Here is a 19000-nt window from a genome sequence, read left to right as displayed (position 1 = left end):
CATTTTTTGACACTCCCATTTACATAAGCTGTGTTTATTGAGTGAACAGATACTGTATATATTAAAAAAAAAAAAAAAAAAAAAAAAAAAAAAATTAATGGAAAACTACTACTTTTTCTTTTTAATACAGTTTGGAAAACTATCGTCATTAACTGGTATGACTCAAGTGTCGGATTCTTTCAGCTATGGGCAGTTAATTGATATAGCAATCTTTCCTTTCAAGACGTAAAATTTTGCTCTACAACATGTATGAGACATGCAAGAATGTGTGCTGCCAGCAAGAAATGAGAATTGTGGGAAAGGCTGTGGTAGAGGAGTCAGACAGCACACAGACTCGCAGTTTCAGAGAACCGGGAACTGGTGTCCCTAAAAAGCTTTGGATTTCCAGCTGAAAGTCTCCTCTGCAGTATACAGCTTATAGTTGACACAGTTATCAAATTACTGGAAAATTAAGAGCTAATTATCATGACCCAACTAATTTATATTTCTAACTGCAACTATCTTTTCCAAATTACTGTTCCAGGCTTGAAAACATCTTCACGTGAACAGCCTGCGTGGTACTGTTTGAGAGCCTCCATCGGTCCCCCATGCAAGACATTTCAGACTCTAGAACACCATTTCCACTATCTGTGAAGAAGACTGAAAATAGGGTCTGATACATGCACACCACCTAATTTTTAGGGTTCTGATCCTGAACAGACTAATAAAACTTGTTATTGCTCGACATAAATGTTGAAACCTGACCCCACTCAAATGGCTAAGTAGTTGCAAAATAAAAGCTTATAGCATGTGAAATGGTGAACACCAAAAGAGAAGGCTGATAACAAATCATTCATTTTTATCTTTGTTTTCTAAACTGCTTGTCAAATATTCAAAAAGCTTTTTTTTTTGAGGGAAAAAATCCTTTTTATATTAAAAAAAAAAAAAAAGAAAAAAGAAAAAATTAACTGCAGCTGCTCTTGTGACACAGCAGGTTCTTAAGGCTTCCTTCAAAGTTGCTGCTGGGGAACTTCTAGGCGCTGCCTTATTTATGATGTTAATGTTGTGGTAACATTGGCTTCAGGGGAGGGACTTTTCAAAGCTTCTAGCTGCTTAACAGCACAAGGAATTCGTGCTCCCAAGTCCCTTAGCTGCTTTTGAAAATCACATTGCATGTATGAACCTAACTATAAGGATAGATACTTGCTTGGACCATCATTTGGATTAAATGGACCCCTTTAGTCCAGAAGAGGACAAAAAATACAGAAAACTTCTGGCATTAAATTAAAAACATTGACTAAAATCTGCAAATATACATGGGTATCTCCACAGGAAAATCTTTGTGGATCTGGGTGAAGATTGCATATCAAAGTAACTAAAATAGTTGCTAAACTATGAATCTTCTAGAAGAGAATAATTTCGTTTTCAGGTTCTGATCTGAAGCCCATTGAAATAAAAGGAACTTTGACTCTGCAGAGTATAATGCTAGGGGTAGTTTTTGAGAGCCTTCCTTCCATTGAATAGTACAAGGAGTTGCAATGGAGTCTGTAAGATTAGTCATTTAGTGCCTCTAGGGATACAGTAGTGAAAAACATCCTTATAAAGTAAAATAATAATTGTATCTTGATTAATAGAGTGTATGTTTGGATATAATCTTCTGGAGGGAATGTTCTAAAAGATTGAGTGTCTGTTCTGCAAAATTAGTCATAGCCAGTCAAAACATTTCAGTACCAAGTACTGGAAAATGTATTTTATTTTGCATTCATCCACACAAAGCTAGCTTTTCTCATGTGCTCATGCTTGCTGGTGATTCTCAGTAGACTAATCTGTAATCAGGTCGTAAATATCAAAGAGCAAGACCTTGCATTTTTACATATTCTACAACATCAGGCATCAGAAAAATAACAAAATACTTTTAAACAGACTTGTTAGATTGTTGTATAAATTGGTACTTTTTCATCATTATACTATATTACATCTAATCTTCTGTAAGTGTTCTTGCTTATTGCTTTTTTAATGAATGCATTTCTCAGTTCTGAGTTACAGGTAGTCTTATGGTTTTAGGAGGGGCAGGTATTGTTACAAACAGACGGTTTTGGCTCATTTCCAAAGTAAAAATGATTAACTAAGTGTTGGCAGCTGCATCTACCATTTTATATATATTTAAATCTATTTTATGGTAAGAGTTGTTTGTTCTACATAGAAGGGTGGGAAATGTATCTATACCCTGTAACCTAATCAACCTTTCAGAGTTCACGGTGGCAATCAAGTCCTGGAAAGAACATTTTGATGAGAACAGAGCTGTTGAGGTGTTGAGAAATTCTCCCAAGTCCCATTAGAATGATGGCTTGGAATTGGTATAATGCCAATACCTGTGACAAGTCTGAAAAGTCAAAAGAAGTCTTATTGATTTGGTTATAGTGCTTCATAGATTTTCCATAAAACTGCTTTTTGCGGACCGTATAGGCAGATCATGCAGGGCAGTCTCCTGTCATGCTTTTTGCACTGACAGCACGCTGATCACAAGGCAGAAGAGTGTTTAGAAATGGTGTTATACTTTAGAGACTATGAATTGCCAAACTAGCGGTGAGTCTACTCTACCCCCTGATGAACGTTGGTCAATAGTGTGACAATTCCTAAATAAATTGCCTCACTGACCCTGCTCATGGTCTTCAGGGCGCCCCATTTAAGCCTCTAGCCATCAGCTTTCTTGGTATAGAGTTCTATAGCGTGCTCATTCCAATCTGAGGCCTTAGGCTCTAAACCTCTGTTGTTCATTGCGATCTCCTTCAACAGGTCAGGTCAACACCTGCAGTTCCATTCTCTGCAGCATTATAGTACACATCTTGTTTCTGAAAAACAATATATTATTTAAAACAAAACACTTCAGAGAAAGCAATTTTTAAAAGAGCAATCAGTCTGACATGTCTCCACATCCACCTTTCTCAAGTCAGTGTTCTCCCTCTGTAAATTTAAATCCCTGTGCTATGTCGGGTGTTTTGAACAAAGTGAAATCACTCCTTCAACTCTCCTGATTGAGGGTGAAATACTGAAAGATTCATCTCCTCTTTTATTGCTATCACCATGCTTTAAATATCTCAAATGTTTTAATTTCCTGAAGGATTCTTTCTTTAACTATTTGGAAAACAAATACAAATACAATACATGTTGCTGTAACGTTGTCAAAAACTTCTTGTCCCTGAGGGGAGGGATGAGGCTTTAAGGTGTTCCCATGCCCTCAAATTTCATTTGATTTTATGCAGATATCAGGAAGATACTTCTTTATTCACGATCCTAATACACTTGTATGTTTAAAAAAAAAAAAAAAGAGAGAGAATTTAATAGCAAATAATCAGTAGACTCCGTGTCACTAATTTCTTTGAAGTTGTATGGGTTTTATCACAAATTTTGAATGAACGTCTTCCAATATGTAGAAATCAGCAGACAATGTGACTTGTTGATTGCAATTTGTCAAGGCAATTTTAGAACCAATCTCATAAATATTTTCTGTTTACCTTGAAGCTTGCTCTGAACACTGTTACTTCTGCTATCCATTTTTAAAAGCTTGCTTTTTTTTCTTAAGTGATTCTTTGCTTTGTAATAGACATGTTACAGAGCTGCTCTTTACTGTCATTTGTTATGCCTTTAAAAATTTACAAGAATGCTGTTGTGAGTGAATATATTTGAAAATTCCTCCTAATTAAAAAAAGGGGGGGGAAAAAAAGTCCCTATCTGACGTGAAAGTCTGTAATGTTTGCAGGGTTCTGTGTTGTTATGATGTAGAATGCTGGGAAAAACCCATAAAGAAAGTGCAATTGCATGGCAAAATTGGAGACGGTTTCTTCAGGGGGAAGGGAGAGTTCCCCCACATGGAAAGAGATTCAGCTTTTGAACAGCTTAACTCCACACTTCTATTTTTGTTGGTATAAAATTAATCTCAAACTCTCAACAGTTGGTTTTGCAGATATAGTCTTAGATGAATGATCATGTGACTATGTAATATAGTGTAGCAATGACCAAACCAGTTTTAAATCCATCAGCTTGGTAACAGCAGTTTTAGACACGGTAGTGTGTAATACCATGGAAGCTAATTCACTGTTCAAAAAGTAGTTTTATCTGTGTGTGTATGCAAGGTAAATTGGCCGACATGGAGTTGCTGTGGCTAAACCGCTTTCAGTGCTTGACCTAGTTAACTTTAAATTAATTTTAAGGTTAATTCATCCATCTCTAGGCTGAAGAGAAGACAGTACTGTAAACAAACTGTAAGTACAGAACTTAAACAAAACCAGAGATAAAATACTGAATAATTAAATGTCTACTTGCCAACTAGAGTCTGCCCCACTGCTGGGTATTGAAAGTGGTCATTACCACACATCAACCATCTGGGGCTGTCTCTGGATTTTCTTTGTGCGTTTGCTTATCTTGTTTTGGTTTCTGAAACATTTAATTTATTTTATTTCTATAAAATTTACTTGTGGCGATCCTTGGCCTTGCTCACAAATATGCTGTGGTAGCTCCTTGCTGCACTCGAGCCCTCCATGGGTGCTTAGTAGATGCTATGATGTTCTGGGAAACTTCTGTGGGCAGAACAAAGAGATGGCATGAGGCTTTCTCAAGTCCTTCCCTCAGTTCCAGCTGTCTCTACTGTGGAATATTCTGTAGAGCCAGAGGTGACGAGAGTCCTTCCAGATGGATGACTGACTCAGGTTCCAGTGCAGGTAATATGTGTTTAATTTTCAATGAAACTTAGCAACAGAGAAAGAGACTGCATGGTATAAGAACAAATTGCCATCACTGGAACTGGAGTTTTTTCTTTAAACAACTTTTGAAGTCCCTGTCACTTTAAGATCTTCATGTACAGTTTCTTTTTTTCCTCAAAAGGTACATGATGATGCTTCTGAAAATAAGCAACCTTCCAATGGCTTTAGAGCAAAAAAAGATTCACAAATATCTCCTTCAGCGGATTATGTTTATCAGCTTTCCAATCTCTTTTCAAGATGAAAGGTGAAAGTCAGACTTGAAACAAAGAAATAAACTATACCTTGTCTTTGAACTGTTTGCCAAGGAAGTAATGGGCTTATGGGGTTTACCTGTGCAATGCTGAATTTTGCTGAGAACAGCAGCTTTTAATGAAGCATACAAAAATATTTGAAATTTAGATATATTTTGGTATGGGGGGAGGGAAAGGATTTTTGTTTGAACAAACTGTAATTCTGAAATGCTTCTGAGTATTCACCTGGTGAATATCTCAGAGCTGGTTTCTACATATCTGTGTACCTTTATGTACTTCAATTTCAACTGAGCCTTGTATTCTAGAAGTCACTGCTTGTATTTTGAAAATTAAAATAATTGTAATAGCCCTAAAACACGGCTTTAATTTCTTCAAAGAGGCCATACGTGGATTTTAACTTCTTGCTTCTGGGCAACTTGGATCTTTCAGCACTCATTTTCCAAATAAACGGGCTGGTGCATAACTTCATACATGAAGCTATTCGTATTGATTTCAACAAGACTATTCGTATGAAGAAAGTATGTATATGGAAGTTTGTAGGATCAAAGCACTATGAAAAACAAACCAGGAAGATAAATGCCATTACAACCAAGACCGTCCAGCAGTTCTGTGCTGATATATTTCTATTCATTAATCTTATTAATGCATAGAAAGAAGATTTACTAAAAATATGTATTTGGAAAAGATAAGAGCTGTCCCAGAAAATTTGAAAGCATCATATATGAAAGCATCATATCATAGGGACTCATAATAAGACAGCCAGATTATTTTGCTGCAGAGCCTTCAGCTGTACAGTAGACCAATACCTTCCTGTACTGAATACACACTGCTAGGCTTCATACTGAAGGAGAAACATAGGGAAGCGTTTGAAGTAGGTTACTAGCATCGGTACAGGCATTCATATAGCCAGGATCCATAAGGTGAAATTACTTATCTAAGAATTATGAAAAAGGACCTTCCTTGTCCCCCCCTCCCTTCTTCCTTCTCTTTTCCTGTCTCTATTCCAAAAGTAGTATTTAAAAACACACAGTACTTAACTTTTAAGAAAACATCTATACATACTATAGCAAACTGCACATACGGAAAGCCCTAAACATTACTTTCTGGGTTCTGCTGTGCTTAAACAATCAGATGACTAAAGAGCATGCAGAATCAACATGACACAGCCAGAAACCTGTGTGTGCTCTACCAAACGAGGCTCTTCTAAGGGGAAAAATGAGCCTCCACACATGACATTTAGGATACTTAAACCAAACTGAAAGCTGCTCTCTCCTGCTCTTCAGTGAGGTGCTGTTCTTTATTCTTGCAGATGTTCTGCGAACACATTGTTATAATACATAGCAGATACTGACCAGTTACTTCAGGTGTTCCATTAGGCACCTTGTTTCTCCATTTCAGTCCCCTACGGTCACACTTGAGTCACCCTGCAGCTGATGTGAACCAGAAGTCTAGACAAAGGCTTTTTTAATCATGGCAGTTTTAATTAGTTCTTCAGTTTACAATCAAATCTGCTTACAACAGGTAATTTTAGTACTGTATGGCTCACTGCTAAGCCGTCTTACTTTCTTTTTATAGAATACTGTTGAGATTTCTCAAAAATTCTAGTGTTGTAAATGTTCCCAGACTAAGCTGCTTTGTAATTAACAAACCTACTGTGATTAGCCAAAGTCTGAAATCTCTGTTCCCTTTCCGTTTATGAACTCACAGGCATCATGCAAGAGGGAAGCACAACAATACGGATTTCTTCAGTTTCTCTATAAAGTTCAGAAACCTTGTGAATGCAAAACTGCTTGTAATCTCATGGGGTGTGACAAGCATTATAACATAGGGTGGCCACATTAGATTTTCAGACCCAGCAGCGGCACAACACAGAGTGTTGTACCAAAAAGAGTATTTCTTAAAGCATCATTGTGATTCTGTTGTATTCATCCTCCTAAGACTCCTCTTTCTTGCTCACTTATTGGCATCCAGGCTCATGAGAAGAGAGAAGCCTCGAAATAATATTTGACGTGAATAACACTTGTTGTAATTTAAGACCGTCCTAGTAGCCAACATGGAAAACAATTACTACCTTTTTTCTTGCAGTAGCTTAAACATAGCTGAGGACTGTTTCCATGCGTGTCCCTCCTCCAATTGTCTATGCTTTACACTACACCAGCTTTTCTCTGCCTGCGGACAGTTTGTGAAATAATTGTGTAGCCAATATTTTTTTAAAGCAGGTATGCACATATTTATGGGCATGCAAGCAAGCAAAACAGAGAGGAACAAACAGTATTAATTAAACTTAAATTAATTAAAGGTTAGTCTAATTTTTATTTGATTGAAAGTGGAGACTAGTATGGGAACTCTGCACAATAAATCCAAGAAATTCTGCATAAGGATTAGCTGATTCTTGGACTGGAAGATGCAGAAAAGCACGGGCAGAACACCTCCAAATTTTCACTCTGCTCTCATGAGCATGTTTGCAAAGATGTTTGACCATCTTCTTTGTTCTTCTGGGCTCTTTCTTTGCTTGCTGAGCATTCTTTTTATGTACTGCAGAAGAGGAAGGATTACTTCATGCATCTTCCAAGCAATATTATTATCCAAACCTATCAACGCTATTGTTGCTTTGGTGCAAGTGTGGTGTTGTCTATCCCAGGTTCAGTTTGTGACCAGGTACAGTCCCAGACTCTCCTTTGTAGTATGCCAACATGCCCAATTATTTCCTACGTTACGAGGTGGTAACACAAAGAACTGTAGAAATCCCTTCTATCCCTTTTACGGTGCTTTCATGTCCCTAGCGAAAAATCCACCCCCTTTTGGGGAAGTAGGATTTGTGGTAAAGTGAAGACCGATGGTTCATTTTGACACGTTTTGATCAAAGCAGTTATAAAGTACTTTTTTTGCTTTGATGCATCTTGGTCTGAGTTAAATGCATTCGTGCAGATAAGCCCTAGGTTATGCAGGATTTGGCCCTAGTGAGGATTTGAATGAACACTGGGTAAAGTCAAGAAAGACTCTTATTTTTCAATAAGTTTTGAATTAAGTCTCAGTGGAAACATATTCTAGGCATCCCTAACACATCTGCGTTTTACTGCTCCTTCATTTCTGTCAATGCAGCTGAAGGCTATCTGCATGCAGAAAGCTGCCAGAGGGCCGAGGAAGTGGTTATAGCCTGTATTCACCACTTGTGAGATAATGTTCGGGGGCTTGAGTGGGATCTAAGCTCAAGAAAGACACTGATGAACTCCTACAGAGGGCCAGCTACTGCTTGGGGACCTGAAGTACTTAACATACAAGCAGAGCCTGAGAGCTGGGTTTGTTCAGCCTGGAGCAGAGGTCTTAGTGACTTCATGGGTGGTTATGAGGAAAACAGACTATAGTTCTTCTTGGAGGCACACAGATGACCAGCAACGGACACAGGTTACAGCAGGGAAAATTCTGACTAGATAGAAGGAGAAAATTCTTCTAAGTGAGGGTGTTCAGTCACTGGAATAGGGCCTGAGAGAAGTTGTGGAAGATTGGAGATTTTCAAAATTCAACTGGACAAGGTCCTGAACAACCTGATTTGAACTCGAAACTTTCTCTAACTTTGAAGTTAGCTGTGAAATTGGACCAGATGATCTTCAGAGATTTCCTCTAAAATATATATTATTTTATAATTCTAACATGAGCAACACATGATAAAGCATCTTGAGAAAGATTTTCCTTCTACCGATCTGGTTCACCGTGTGGTCCCACAAACGGCTGCACAAGCACAGCTGTAGGGGCGGTAAACTGTGACATGAAAAAAAAGGTCGGGATGGAAAGGGAGAAAAGTAGTAGTCAAAGGAAGCCTCCTAGATAGGCTCTGATGCTGCAGAGCCTGAGAGCTGGGTTTGTTCAGCCTGGAGCAGAGGTCTTAGTGACTTCATGGGTGGTTATGAGGAAAACAGACTATAGTTCTTCTTGGAGGCACACAGATGACCAGCAACGGACACAGGTTACAGCAGGGAAAATTCTGACTAGATAGAAGGAGAAAATTCTTCTAAGTGAGGGTGTTCAGTCACTGGAATAGGGCCTGAGAGAAGTTGTGGAAGATTGGAGATTTTCAAAATTCAACTGGACAAGGTCCTGAACAACCTGATTTGAACTCGAAACTTTCTCTAACTTTGAAGTTAGCTGTGAAATTGGACCAGATGATCTTCAGAGATTTCCTCTAAAATATATATTATTTTATAATTCTAACATGAGCAACACATGATAAAGCATCTTGAGAAAGATTTTCCTTCTACCGATCTGGTTCACTGTGTGGTCCCACAAACGGCTGCACAAGCACAGCTGTAGGGGCGGTAAACTGTGACATGAAAAAAAAGGTCGGGATGGAAAGGGAGAAAAGTAGTAGTCAAAGGAAGCCTCCTAGATAGGCTCTGATGCTGGACACATCGAAAGTGGGAGCGTGTCACCAGGCGCTCCTGGTGTTTGTCCTCAACTTTTGCTTTATGCCAAGAACACCACCACACCGCTAAGGGTTTGTGGATCACTTTCTTAATGGACACCATATGGGAACAAGAGATCAGACAAAGATCATCCTGTGCAGTACTAATTGCTTAAATCTGGATAACATCTAGGGACTGAGAGGTCTACGTGGAAAGTCAAGAATGGTATGATAGATCAGTGCCATGTACAGAGGCCAGGTTGATCAGCATCAAAAGTACATGTCTCGGCTTTGGTACAAAAAAATCAAAATCTTAATCTTGGCTTCTGATAAATGTTTCCTTGTCATGATTCTATCAATCACATCAGTACCTACATGTTAATTAGAAGTGCAGCAATGTGTAATCCTATAGCCCTGTATTTGAAAGACAGAAAAAATACTGCAGTAATCACATTTACAAAGGGAAGAAAGCACATATGGAATGCACATGTAGGTAAGTATGTGGGGAGGCTTATTGAGATTCTTGCAGAAATAAGGAAATAACTGAAAAAACTGTTGTGACTACGAAAAGCTAGCAATTCCCAACATGAATCTTAATTATTTTTTTTGAAAAAGGTAATAAATCAAAGAGCATCTGTTCAGCCTTTAGGCTATTCTTGGACTTTAATAAGCTAGGATTCAATGCGGGACATGTGGAGTCTTCTTGTAAGTAATAATAGGACTCACTAAAAAGCCTCCACTGTGACTCAAAATCATAATTCCTGAACTATTATATTCCAGGTGTCTTTACTGTTATGCCCATGAACACAGACTACAATAAACTGCTGCTGGGATGTTGTCTGCCTGTGCTTTTGTCTGTTATGGTAACAAATGTTTACGTCCAGACAAAAGTCTGCTCTTCTGCTGTACCTTATGGAGGAAAGCAAAATTTCTCCTAGTTTGTGTCCTTGTTCGGGAGAACTTACTTGAGATGAACAAAAAAAGTAGTCACACTGACGTCAGATCCTCATGGAGATGAAATGCTAGAAGTGTTGAAAGTTGTTGCAACTAAACACAGTGAGGTGAAAGCCATCTTCAGGAGTCCATTTCATGGCTATCTTTTCTCAGTGTAGAAGTGTGTTCGTTTTAGCAGTTTGCACAAATGCAAGCTTAAAAACAGAGTTTTGATCATAAGTTTATTTTTAAATAAAATCATCACAGAAAAGAGATTCATGGTGGTTTTTCAATGCAGTTCTATTAAAATCTATGGAGTTATTTTAACGTTACAGCAAAATAAATTAAAAGCAGAATACAATCCCCAGCATCATGCTGTGACTTTCTATTTTAGATGAGATTCAGTAGTAGACTGAATTGCTGTGATAACTAAAAGCTCTGTTGCAAAGTTCCTATGAGTGATCAGAAAAGAAAAAAACCTGTGAAAAATGTTGTCAGCCTTATTATAATTTTTCCTTAATTGAAACAGTTTATAGTCATTCTTAAGTGTATGATTAACATTTTTCTCATCCTTTTCCCCATTTTTCTCATCCCTCTCTCATCTTCACAGTTAAAGAAAGGCCAAAAAGAGAGAGCGGCTCAGAAGAGCAGATGAAGTAGCCATTTCCTGAGCGTTTTTTCCTTTTTTTTTTTTTAAAAAAAAACAAACACAGAATCTGTGGTTTTGGGGGTTGATGTTGTCCCTAAAATTAGTACTACAAAGAGTGATGTTTCCAGTAACTAAGCCTTAGCAGAAGTACAGCTGAAAAATGCAACTAAATGGTTATTTATCCCCGTGTGCTAGCAAAGGTAGAAAACTACTTATTCCTCCCCCAAACCAGAATGGAAGAGAGAGAGTAGGTAGAAACAGGGATGACAGAAAGCCGGAGTACGATAAGTATATGTTCTCCTCTGTTACCGCTTCTGCTTGTGGTCTTTCGTACATGCACAGTGCAGCCATGGGGCGAAGACAGCGACTGTCCACTGGCAATGAGCCTAAAGTAACTGCTACTTTTTAAGAGAGGTTTTCAAAGGTACAAACGAAGGTTGGTTGGCTGAAAGAGAAGGTAATGTCACTTGTAAGTTACAGGATCAAAATACAATTTTGCTTTTGGCTTCAGTAGTTTTGTTTCCGGTGGTCCATGCTGTGAACCATTTGGTTAGGCCCATCCCTCTGATGTGTATCTTTCCTGCTAGTCTGTCTGGTTTATTAGATAGTTAACACCAAAGACTTTTGCAGAATGTGTGTGTGTGTGTTGAGGACAGTCTGAGTGCTCTTGTAAGCATAATTACATACGGAATGATGTGCCCTTTTCCCCTTTCACATTTTGATGTTATTAACTAAGCCATCATTTATTTATTTTTTGTTACATAAAACTGGAATAGAAAAGCTGGCTTCCTTTCACGTTCCTAAAAAAAAATTTTGAAAAAAATACTATATAAAAACAAATTTTGTGTTCTCCTAGTTTCCTAGATAGAGGAAGAGGAGAGAACTGAAGAATTTGGGCTTTGGTAATCTATTTTTTGGGAAATGCCCAATTTCCAGATCTTGACAGGTTATGGATTCTTTTTTTTCCCTAATTTTATTTGGATTCCTATTTTGGATAGTAATTCCCAAGTCTAGACTGAACCTGAACATAAATTTTGGTACTCAGTGTGTAAGGGGTGTAAGCAATTTCAACTATTTCATTTTAGAAGATTTCTTCCAGAAGGGTCATTTCACTCCTGCTGTTTTTTTTTAATGAGATACACGTATTTGTTCTATCAAGAGTGTTTATAAACACAGGTCCTCCCTTCCAGTCAAGATTGCTCAGGAAATTATTTTATTAGTGATGTCTAAATCACTTACTGTGTTCCATGAAAACACTAGAAGGTTCTGTGTCTGGCCTTAGAAATTACGTCATTGTTATTTAAGATTTAGGGAACTCCTTATGGTAGACGTAGATTTGATATTTCCTGTATTTGGAAAGATTATTCCATGGAAATCACCAGTAAGGAAAACATTCCTAAACAACACAAATACAAGATATTGATGACACTGACACGGCTATTTTCTTTGTCCCTTGTGCCATCACAGCGCCTTCCTTTCTTCTGTAGTCTCTAAACTCTTTTTTTTTTTTAATGTATTTTCCCTCAGAACTTCTTACAATGCACAAAGTTGACACCATCAGGCTTAGACTAAAGCTTTTCATAAGCAAAGCATATGTGCAGTTAATACTACAGAGTTGTTTTTCTATAGAAACATATTTTAATCCATTTTCTACTATTTATGCCAAGGTACCATGATTAACTATGTTAGTAGCATTTGTAATTGTTAACAACTTAAATCAATAACTACTTCTGTTCCATTAGTGCATTGCTTTGATCACTGTGAATAAACAAATAGCTATTTTATTCCTGGTTTAGCACAACCTAATCGAGTGCTGTATTTCAATTCAAAATCTGAACAAGGGTTATATGAAAATCGTTAAGGAGAACTTTTAATTTCCTTACCTAAGCGAAAGTTTGAATTTAACTCACTCTTGTTATTCAAGTATCACTCCACATATAGGCATTTGTGTTTGTGGGGTTTTTTTAATAAGCGATACTCTTTCTGCTTTATTTTTTTGTTGCTTAGGAATTGTTTTGTGATTTGGAAATTGGTTTAAACAAGCCATCGAGAATCAGCCAAAACTGCTAAAAACAATGTCTGAATAGGGATGTATACCAGTACAACTCCAGTAGGTAACACCAGTTCGAAAACTATCAATGTACGTAGCCTTGAATTGCATAAACAACTCGGAATCACCTGCAGAGTCTGTGGCTGAGGAGGAAAATGAATTCTAGTCTCATGAAGCACAGGTCCAGCCATTTGACCGCTTCTCTTCTCTCAAGTTTCTTAAGGTAGAAATGCACCTCTTGCAGTTCGTACTTACCTTTTTGTGACAGCGGCACGATGTAAGAATTATAGATAATCTGTTCAAGTTTAGTGCAATTTTGGAATTTCAGAGCCAAGCTCCAGTGACTAAAGATTATTCAGAATAAATGAAAAGTATTTAGGAAATCAGAAAAGGACTTAAAACACTGACCTTGAATCTGAATTCCAAAATCCTTAATTATTGTGTCAGGGATTTCATTGCAGCTGTGAAATTGCATTCAACTTCACACCCCTCCAAACTACACAACAGGAGTCTGTGCTACTGCAAGAGTTGAGTGGGATGGTATAATTAAGTCTTGGTTATCTTTCTCAACATCTTTTGCAATATTAATGTGAAATAGAGCCCCCTTTCTGTTTACTATTAAGTTTTCTTTCTAAAGCTTCTGTTCAAGACTGATCACTCTTTTGCTAATATTCGCTCTTTCTTCTGAGCTCCTCTGTAATCCCAGTCCACGTGGAAGTGCTGTAGGTACAGTGCCACACTAGTTGCGTGTCTGAGAAACATTTGCAGGCATAATGTTCTGCTCTGGAAGCTAACAAAACTGTTCAGGGCAGCTACTTCCCTTTGCCTTTGTCCACTGCTTTTGCAGAGGAGTAATTACATGCTATTGTTTATTCTTCTGAAAATGCACTTCTCAAGAGCAGCATTTTTCCCATGCTTTGGTACTATTTGTGGAGTATGCCCTCTTCTCGCTGCGTTCAAGAGAGGCTATATAAATACAAAAGTATTTGCAAAGCGAACTTGAATTCTGCAAGACATTACATAATCAAAAAATAGAAGGATGGACCTGATCCCTAGAACGCTGGGATAGCCTCACAGATTGAGAGGTGAACAGAGTTTTATGGGGGAAGGGTTTTATTTCCAGTTGGTGAATTTGGGAAAGGCATTGCCCATTTTACAGCCTCAGTTTGTTGTTGGTGAAACAGAAATGAAGACACTGACTTCTACGAATTGCTTTGAGAGCTGTGGATAAATTATGGCACGTAAGAATGGGATAGTACTGTTCTCCTAGCCTGTGCAGTAGAATCCCTGCTGTTCTCAAGGAAGCTGAATAGGTTCAATTCTGGCAACATTTCAAAAGTAAACAGCCATTTCTGCTTTCCTCTGTGTATCTTTGTCTGCTAGAAAAGATATTTAAGTACTGGACTAGTGCCATTGTTTCCAATGGATGTTATGATTAGCACTGAGTATTTTGAGGGTAAGGTGTGCTACAAAAACTAATGAGCAAAGCCTTTAAGGGTTGGATAGGCTGTAATTGAAGATAATTGCCCTTAATAGAAAAATGGAATACAGTCATCATCTTTGTCCTGTTCTAGAGACTAATCTCAAATGGACCAAAAACTGTATGTTGACAAAAACATTTTAATTAAATATTGATCATAAAGGTAATTTTAGTATTTAACATCCCCTGCCCACTCTTCAAATTTGCATTTAAAACTTCAAGAATTACTGCAAAGGTTGGATTTTCAAAAAAAGTTACAAATTTTAAATTAATTTCCTTAGATGAAAAAGATATAGATGTGGAAGGCAGTGCAGCTAATAACTTTGGCATACCAAAGCTTTGTTATATAAAATCAAGGCTTAAAAGTACTGAGAAGCTATTATTACCAGACAGCTACAGCCCATGACCAGCCTAGCTCAAGTATTATAGTCTTAAATCTAACTGAATTTTTATTATCTTCAGTGCTTTTTCTTTTTTCTTTTTTTTTTTTTTCTTTTGCATGCAAAAAATGTAACAGAATGTGTGAAGTGGTACGTAACAATATGTGAATGTAACTCGCGTAAGCATTTGAATAGTTGTGCAGATAATCTTGGACTAACCTCTAAATCAATAAAGTCCAGATCATTCATGACCACAAATCATTCCCATATGAGGACTTCTCCATGAGCACAATAAATCTCCATAATCAAAACCAGGACTGCCACTAGCCTGCAGTGGTGGTGTCAGAGGAAAGGGACAATGGAGTACAGAAATTAAACTATAATAATGTGACTTGTTCTTTCAAATGAAACACTTTGGAACAGTGCTGCAAAGACACCCTGCAACACTTCTGCTATTGCTGCCACATAGAGGAATTTTTGTTGTCAAAGAGGCATCTCTCACAGGGTCTTCATTTAACAGTGGTGGGGGACCTCGCCTGTCTTGCAATAAGGAAAATGCCAGAGTGTAGACGCTTTACCTGTAGGAAGGTGTAGAGTGAGAATGCCAAGACATAGATGGTCAAACAGTGAAAATGGCATGTCGTATTTATGGGCAATTGGGTGAAGTCTCCAGGTAACTGCTGCTTCAATAGCGTTACAGAAAAAACGTCTTGGATTTTTTTTTTTTTACAGCGTCTCTCCTTGTGATGTTTAGCCTGTATTTGAGCAAGGTCTCTCTTTGCCTGTATAGAAGTGGGAATGATACAGCAGTGGACAGTTAGCAGAATTGGCTTTGTTGAGTTTAGAAAAGAATGTTTTGTATTTGAGAAACTGGAACAATAACTGGTTTGCAATACCATTCATATGATGCTGGTAACAGAAAACATGAGTAAATAATATGAATGATGTCTTTCTAATGGGTTTACATATACAAGAGTTGATTATTTAAAAGGACATTTCAAGTACTAACAACATATCAAGTGAGGTTCCTCAGTAAGGTAATTGTTTAATCACAAGGGATTGAGCTAATATGCATGCTGTATAAAATACGAAGCAGTGTGAGGACGACGGTAAGGATCTTTGAGGTAGAAACAAGATTTTAAGAAGAGCCTTTGGTGGGTGCACGCAAGCTAGTAAATATGCATGTCTGACAGAGAAATGAAAAATTTCCAGAGGAATTGTTCAAGAAGCGATTGTGTGATGTTTTGTACAACATACAATGTTCCTAAGGCTTTTAAGTGAAAACCAGGCTTGATAAACATCTTAAGGCTGTTTTCCGTAAATGAAATCTGCAAACAGTGGAATCTGCAGTAGGAGAGACAGATGAAGCACAAAAAGTAGTGTGAGAACTATTTTGTGTACAAACAGAAGAACACTTGAAAAATAAAAGTTGACTAACTTAGGAACTTTCTGGACGGCTAATGTTCCAATTCATACTGTTAGACAACCCCACTATAGAAGTGCTATTAAAGAGACGGTTTAAAAAAAAAAAAAAAAGTCATACCTTATTCAGGCCAGATGAGAAAAGACACACTTATCAAAAATTTTGGCAGTTGTGCGGAGAAAAAAAAAAGTTGTTGAAAGACTGTACTGAATTTGCTTTTGCTGCAGCAGAGGCAACAGATGCTGGAGGCCCCTCTGTTCCAGATACTGTAGCTGTGCCATGTTTGTCCTTTACCAGCATTTCTTGAGAATTAGGAAAGGGGAGTTTGGAACTTATGTTTCTTCCAATAGACAGTGTTTGTTTTGAAATTGATATTTTTCGCACAGTGAGGCAGGCACGATAGAAGCAGTTTGGAAACAGGCACTGCCTTTTGAAAAAAAAATTTACTGATAGTGCTGCATATGTGGAAATAAAGGCTTTGAGAACTATTTATGAAGACAATGCATGTGACTGGCAAAACACGTTTACTCAGTTTGCTCTGTGATATTTGGGAAAACACATCTGCAACATCAGTGAAATAAATAATCGTTGCAGGGCATTTTGCCCTCCTCTGGAATCCTTCGCTTGGGTGGCATAGTTCCGTATTTCAAGAGAGAGGGCCCAGTGCCCACGTTGTCATCTTCTCTAGTAAACACACGGTGGAACAGCTTGCCTGATGCTACATTGCATGCTGCCCTTAAGAATATGTGCAAGATCATACACAAAGTTGTACCTCAGGGGCTGGATGCAGGCAACTAGGACGTATATTTTAATATTACTTGTACCAGTAACAGATGTTGCAATATTGAGACATTTCTGAGCATGTTGGCATAGTGAACGCTATGTACAGTAGTTTACTTTCTGGGACTGTTTTTCCCCAAGATTCTCGCATGGAATGTACCTTGCCAGTGAGTTGCTAATCAAATACCTCATGCCCCTTGGTTAGTTTTCTTTAGGTTTCTACCTAATAGTACAGTTCCTCAATTTAGATAACGCTAATAACATGTCAGCTTTCCTTTAAAAATGTTTCTAACCCTTCAGGTTGAAAGCATGAGGGGGGACTGGAACCAACCAGCCAAAGCAATACCAACATTGTTTCAGGACAACCAATATATACCTGAATGCACAGGCAGCTGTTCAAAGGAAAGGAAAACAGCTATTCAAGGAAACAGCTATTCAAACCTTCTATATGCCTTAGTTCTGCTCTGAATCACCACCAGAACCAAACACTTAGTTTCATGTGTGCATGCTACTCTAGGTACAGTACGGTAGTGTTTTGTATACTCCTTTTTTTTTTTCTGGTAGGCAACAGGTGACCAATTCCTTGCAAATGTTCAAAGAGGTACAGTGACAGTTCCACCAAAAGACATTGATCCTTCACATGTTCTCTAACACGAGCAGAGCACTTGTAAGTAAAATTGTTATTTGGAGAGAAATATGGCTTAGGGCTGGGCCCGTAGGGATCTTAACATGGACCTTGCCTTTCATCTTGCTCTTGTGTTAGTGTATGCAATAAAAGCCTAAGTAATTTACCCAAGATCCCATAATGAGACAGTAGCAGAATCAGAATTATGATTCAGGGGTTACTGAACTCTAATGCAGGATTTCCTCTCCTTAAACTTTCTTTTTTCTTCTGTGCTCCTCCAAATACGGAGTTAAATTATCCAATCTCTTTGGAACTCTGCTTAAAGAAAGTATGTTAATCCAAACCTCAGGATCTGGCACAGGTGTTTTGAATGTTTTAATTCATAATCAGATTTGTATAAAGAAAGGTTTTACATTTAAGAATTCAAATGCTTAGCTTCAATCTGGTTCTTAATTGTAGTGTCTTAAAAACACTGAAAACATGACCCTTAGCTGACCCATGACTATCCAAATTGACACCAGAAGGAGCTCTAAACTGGCTTCATTGTGAAATTAATGGAATTCTCTTCTGTGATAGATATAGGGACACAAAGTACAGGCTTAAAAAACATCTATTTTGGGAACTGCCTCTTAATGGTATCAGAATTGCATAAATACATGCTCAGTTCCAGGAATCTTGTAAAAGAGCCTCTGGGCTTTGATTTTTACATCTGCTTTACTCTGGTTATGTAGTCACCTAATCCACTAGCCATTCAATATATATTTTATATTGCTACAATAGTTTGCACATTTCTTTTTTAATGACAGAAGACTTCAACCCTCTTCACATCTGCATTGAAAGTATTCGCATAGCTAAGGGCCCGCACCGGTAAGCAAAGGCAGCTCACCTCTTGAGCAACACACATTGCCAGGCCTGGAACACCAAAGAGAAACATAGTGAGACACTAAAGCATTTCCAAATTGTTTAGTCAATTCTTTGGGGGGGTTAGGGGAGTAATTATAAAAATAAGACAGCTAAATCAAAATGAACTATGAAAATAAAAATGCAAATTATTTAATTGATTGCAATAGAACAAATAATTCCTGGACAAGTACAGCAAAGTTACCATTCATGAAATGCATAAACACTCACTAACTTAAGGGAGAGCTGGTTCACACTCTGAGAAACAGCTTTAACAGAAATGATTAGTTAATAAATGTGATTTGTTGTCTAATGGAATATCCATTATAACCGGTAAAAAGGAAACTCTCACCTTCTCCAAGACTATTTCATTGTTTTACCTACTGGCCCT

The sequence above is a fragment of the Pygoscelis adeliae genome, unplaced genomic scaffold (genome assembly GCF_000699105.1).
Source record: "Pygoscelis adeliae isolate BGI_AS28 unplaced genomic scaffold, ASM69910v1 Scaffold286, whole genome shotgun sequence".
NCBI lineage: Eukaryota > Metazoa > Chordata > Aves > Sphenisciformes > Spheniscidae > Pygoscelis > Pygoscelis adeliae.
This window is presented reverse-complemented; position numbering follows the sequence as displayed.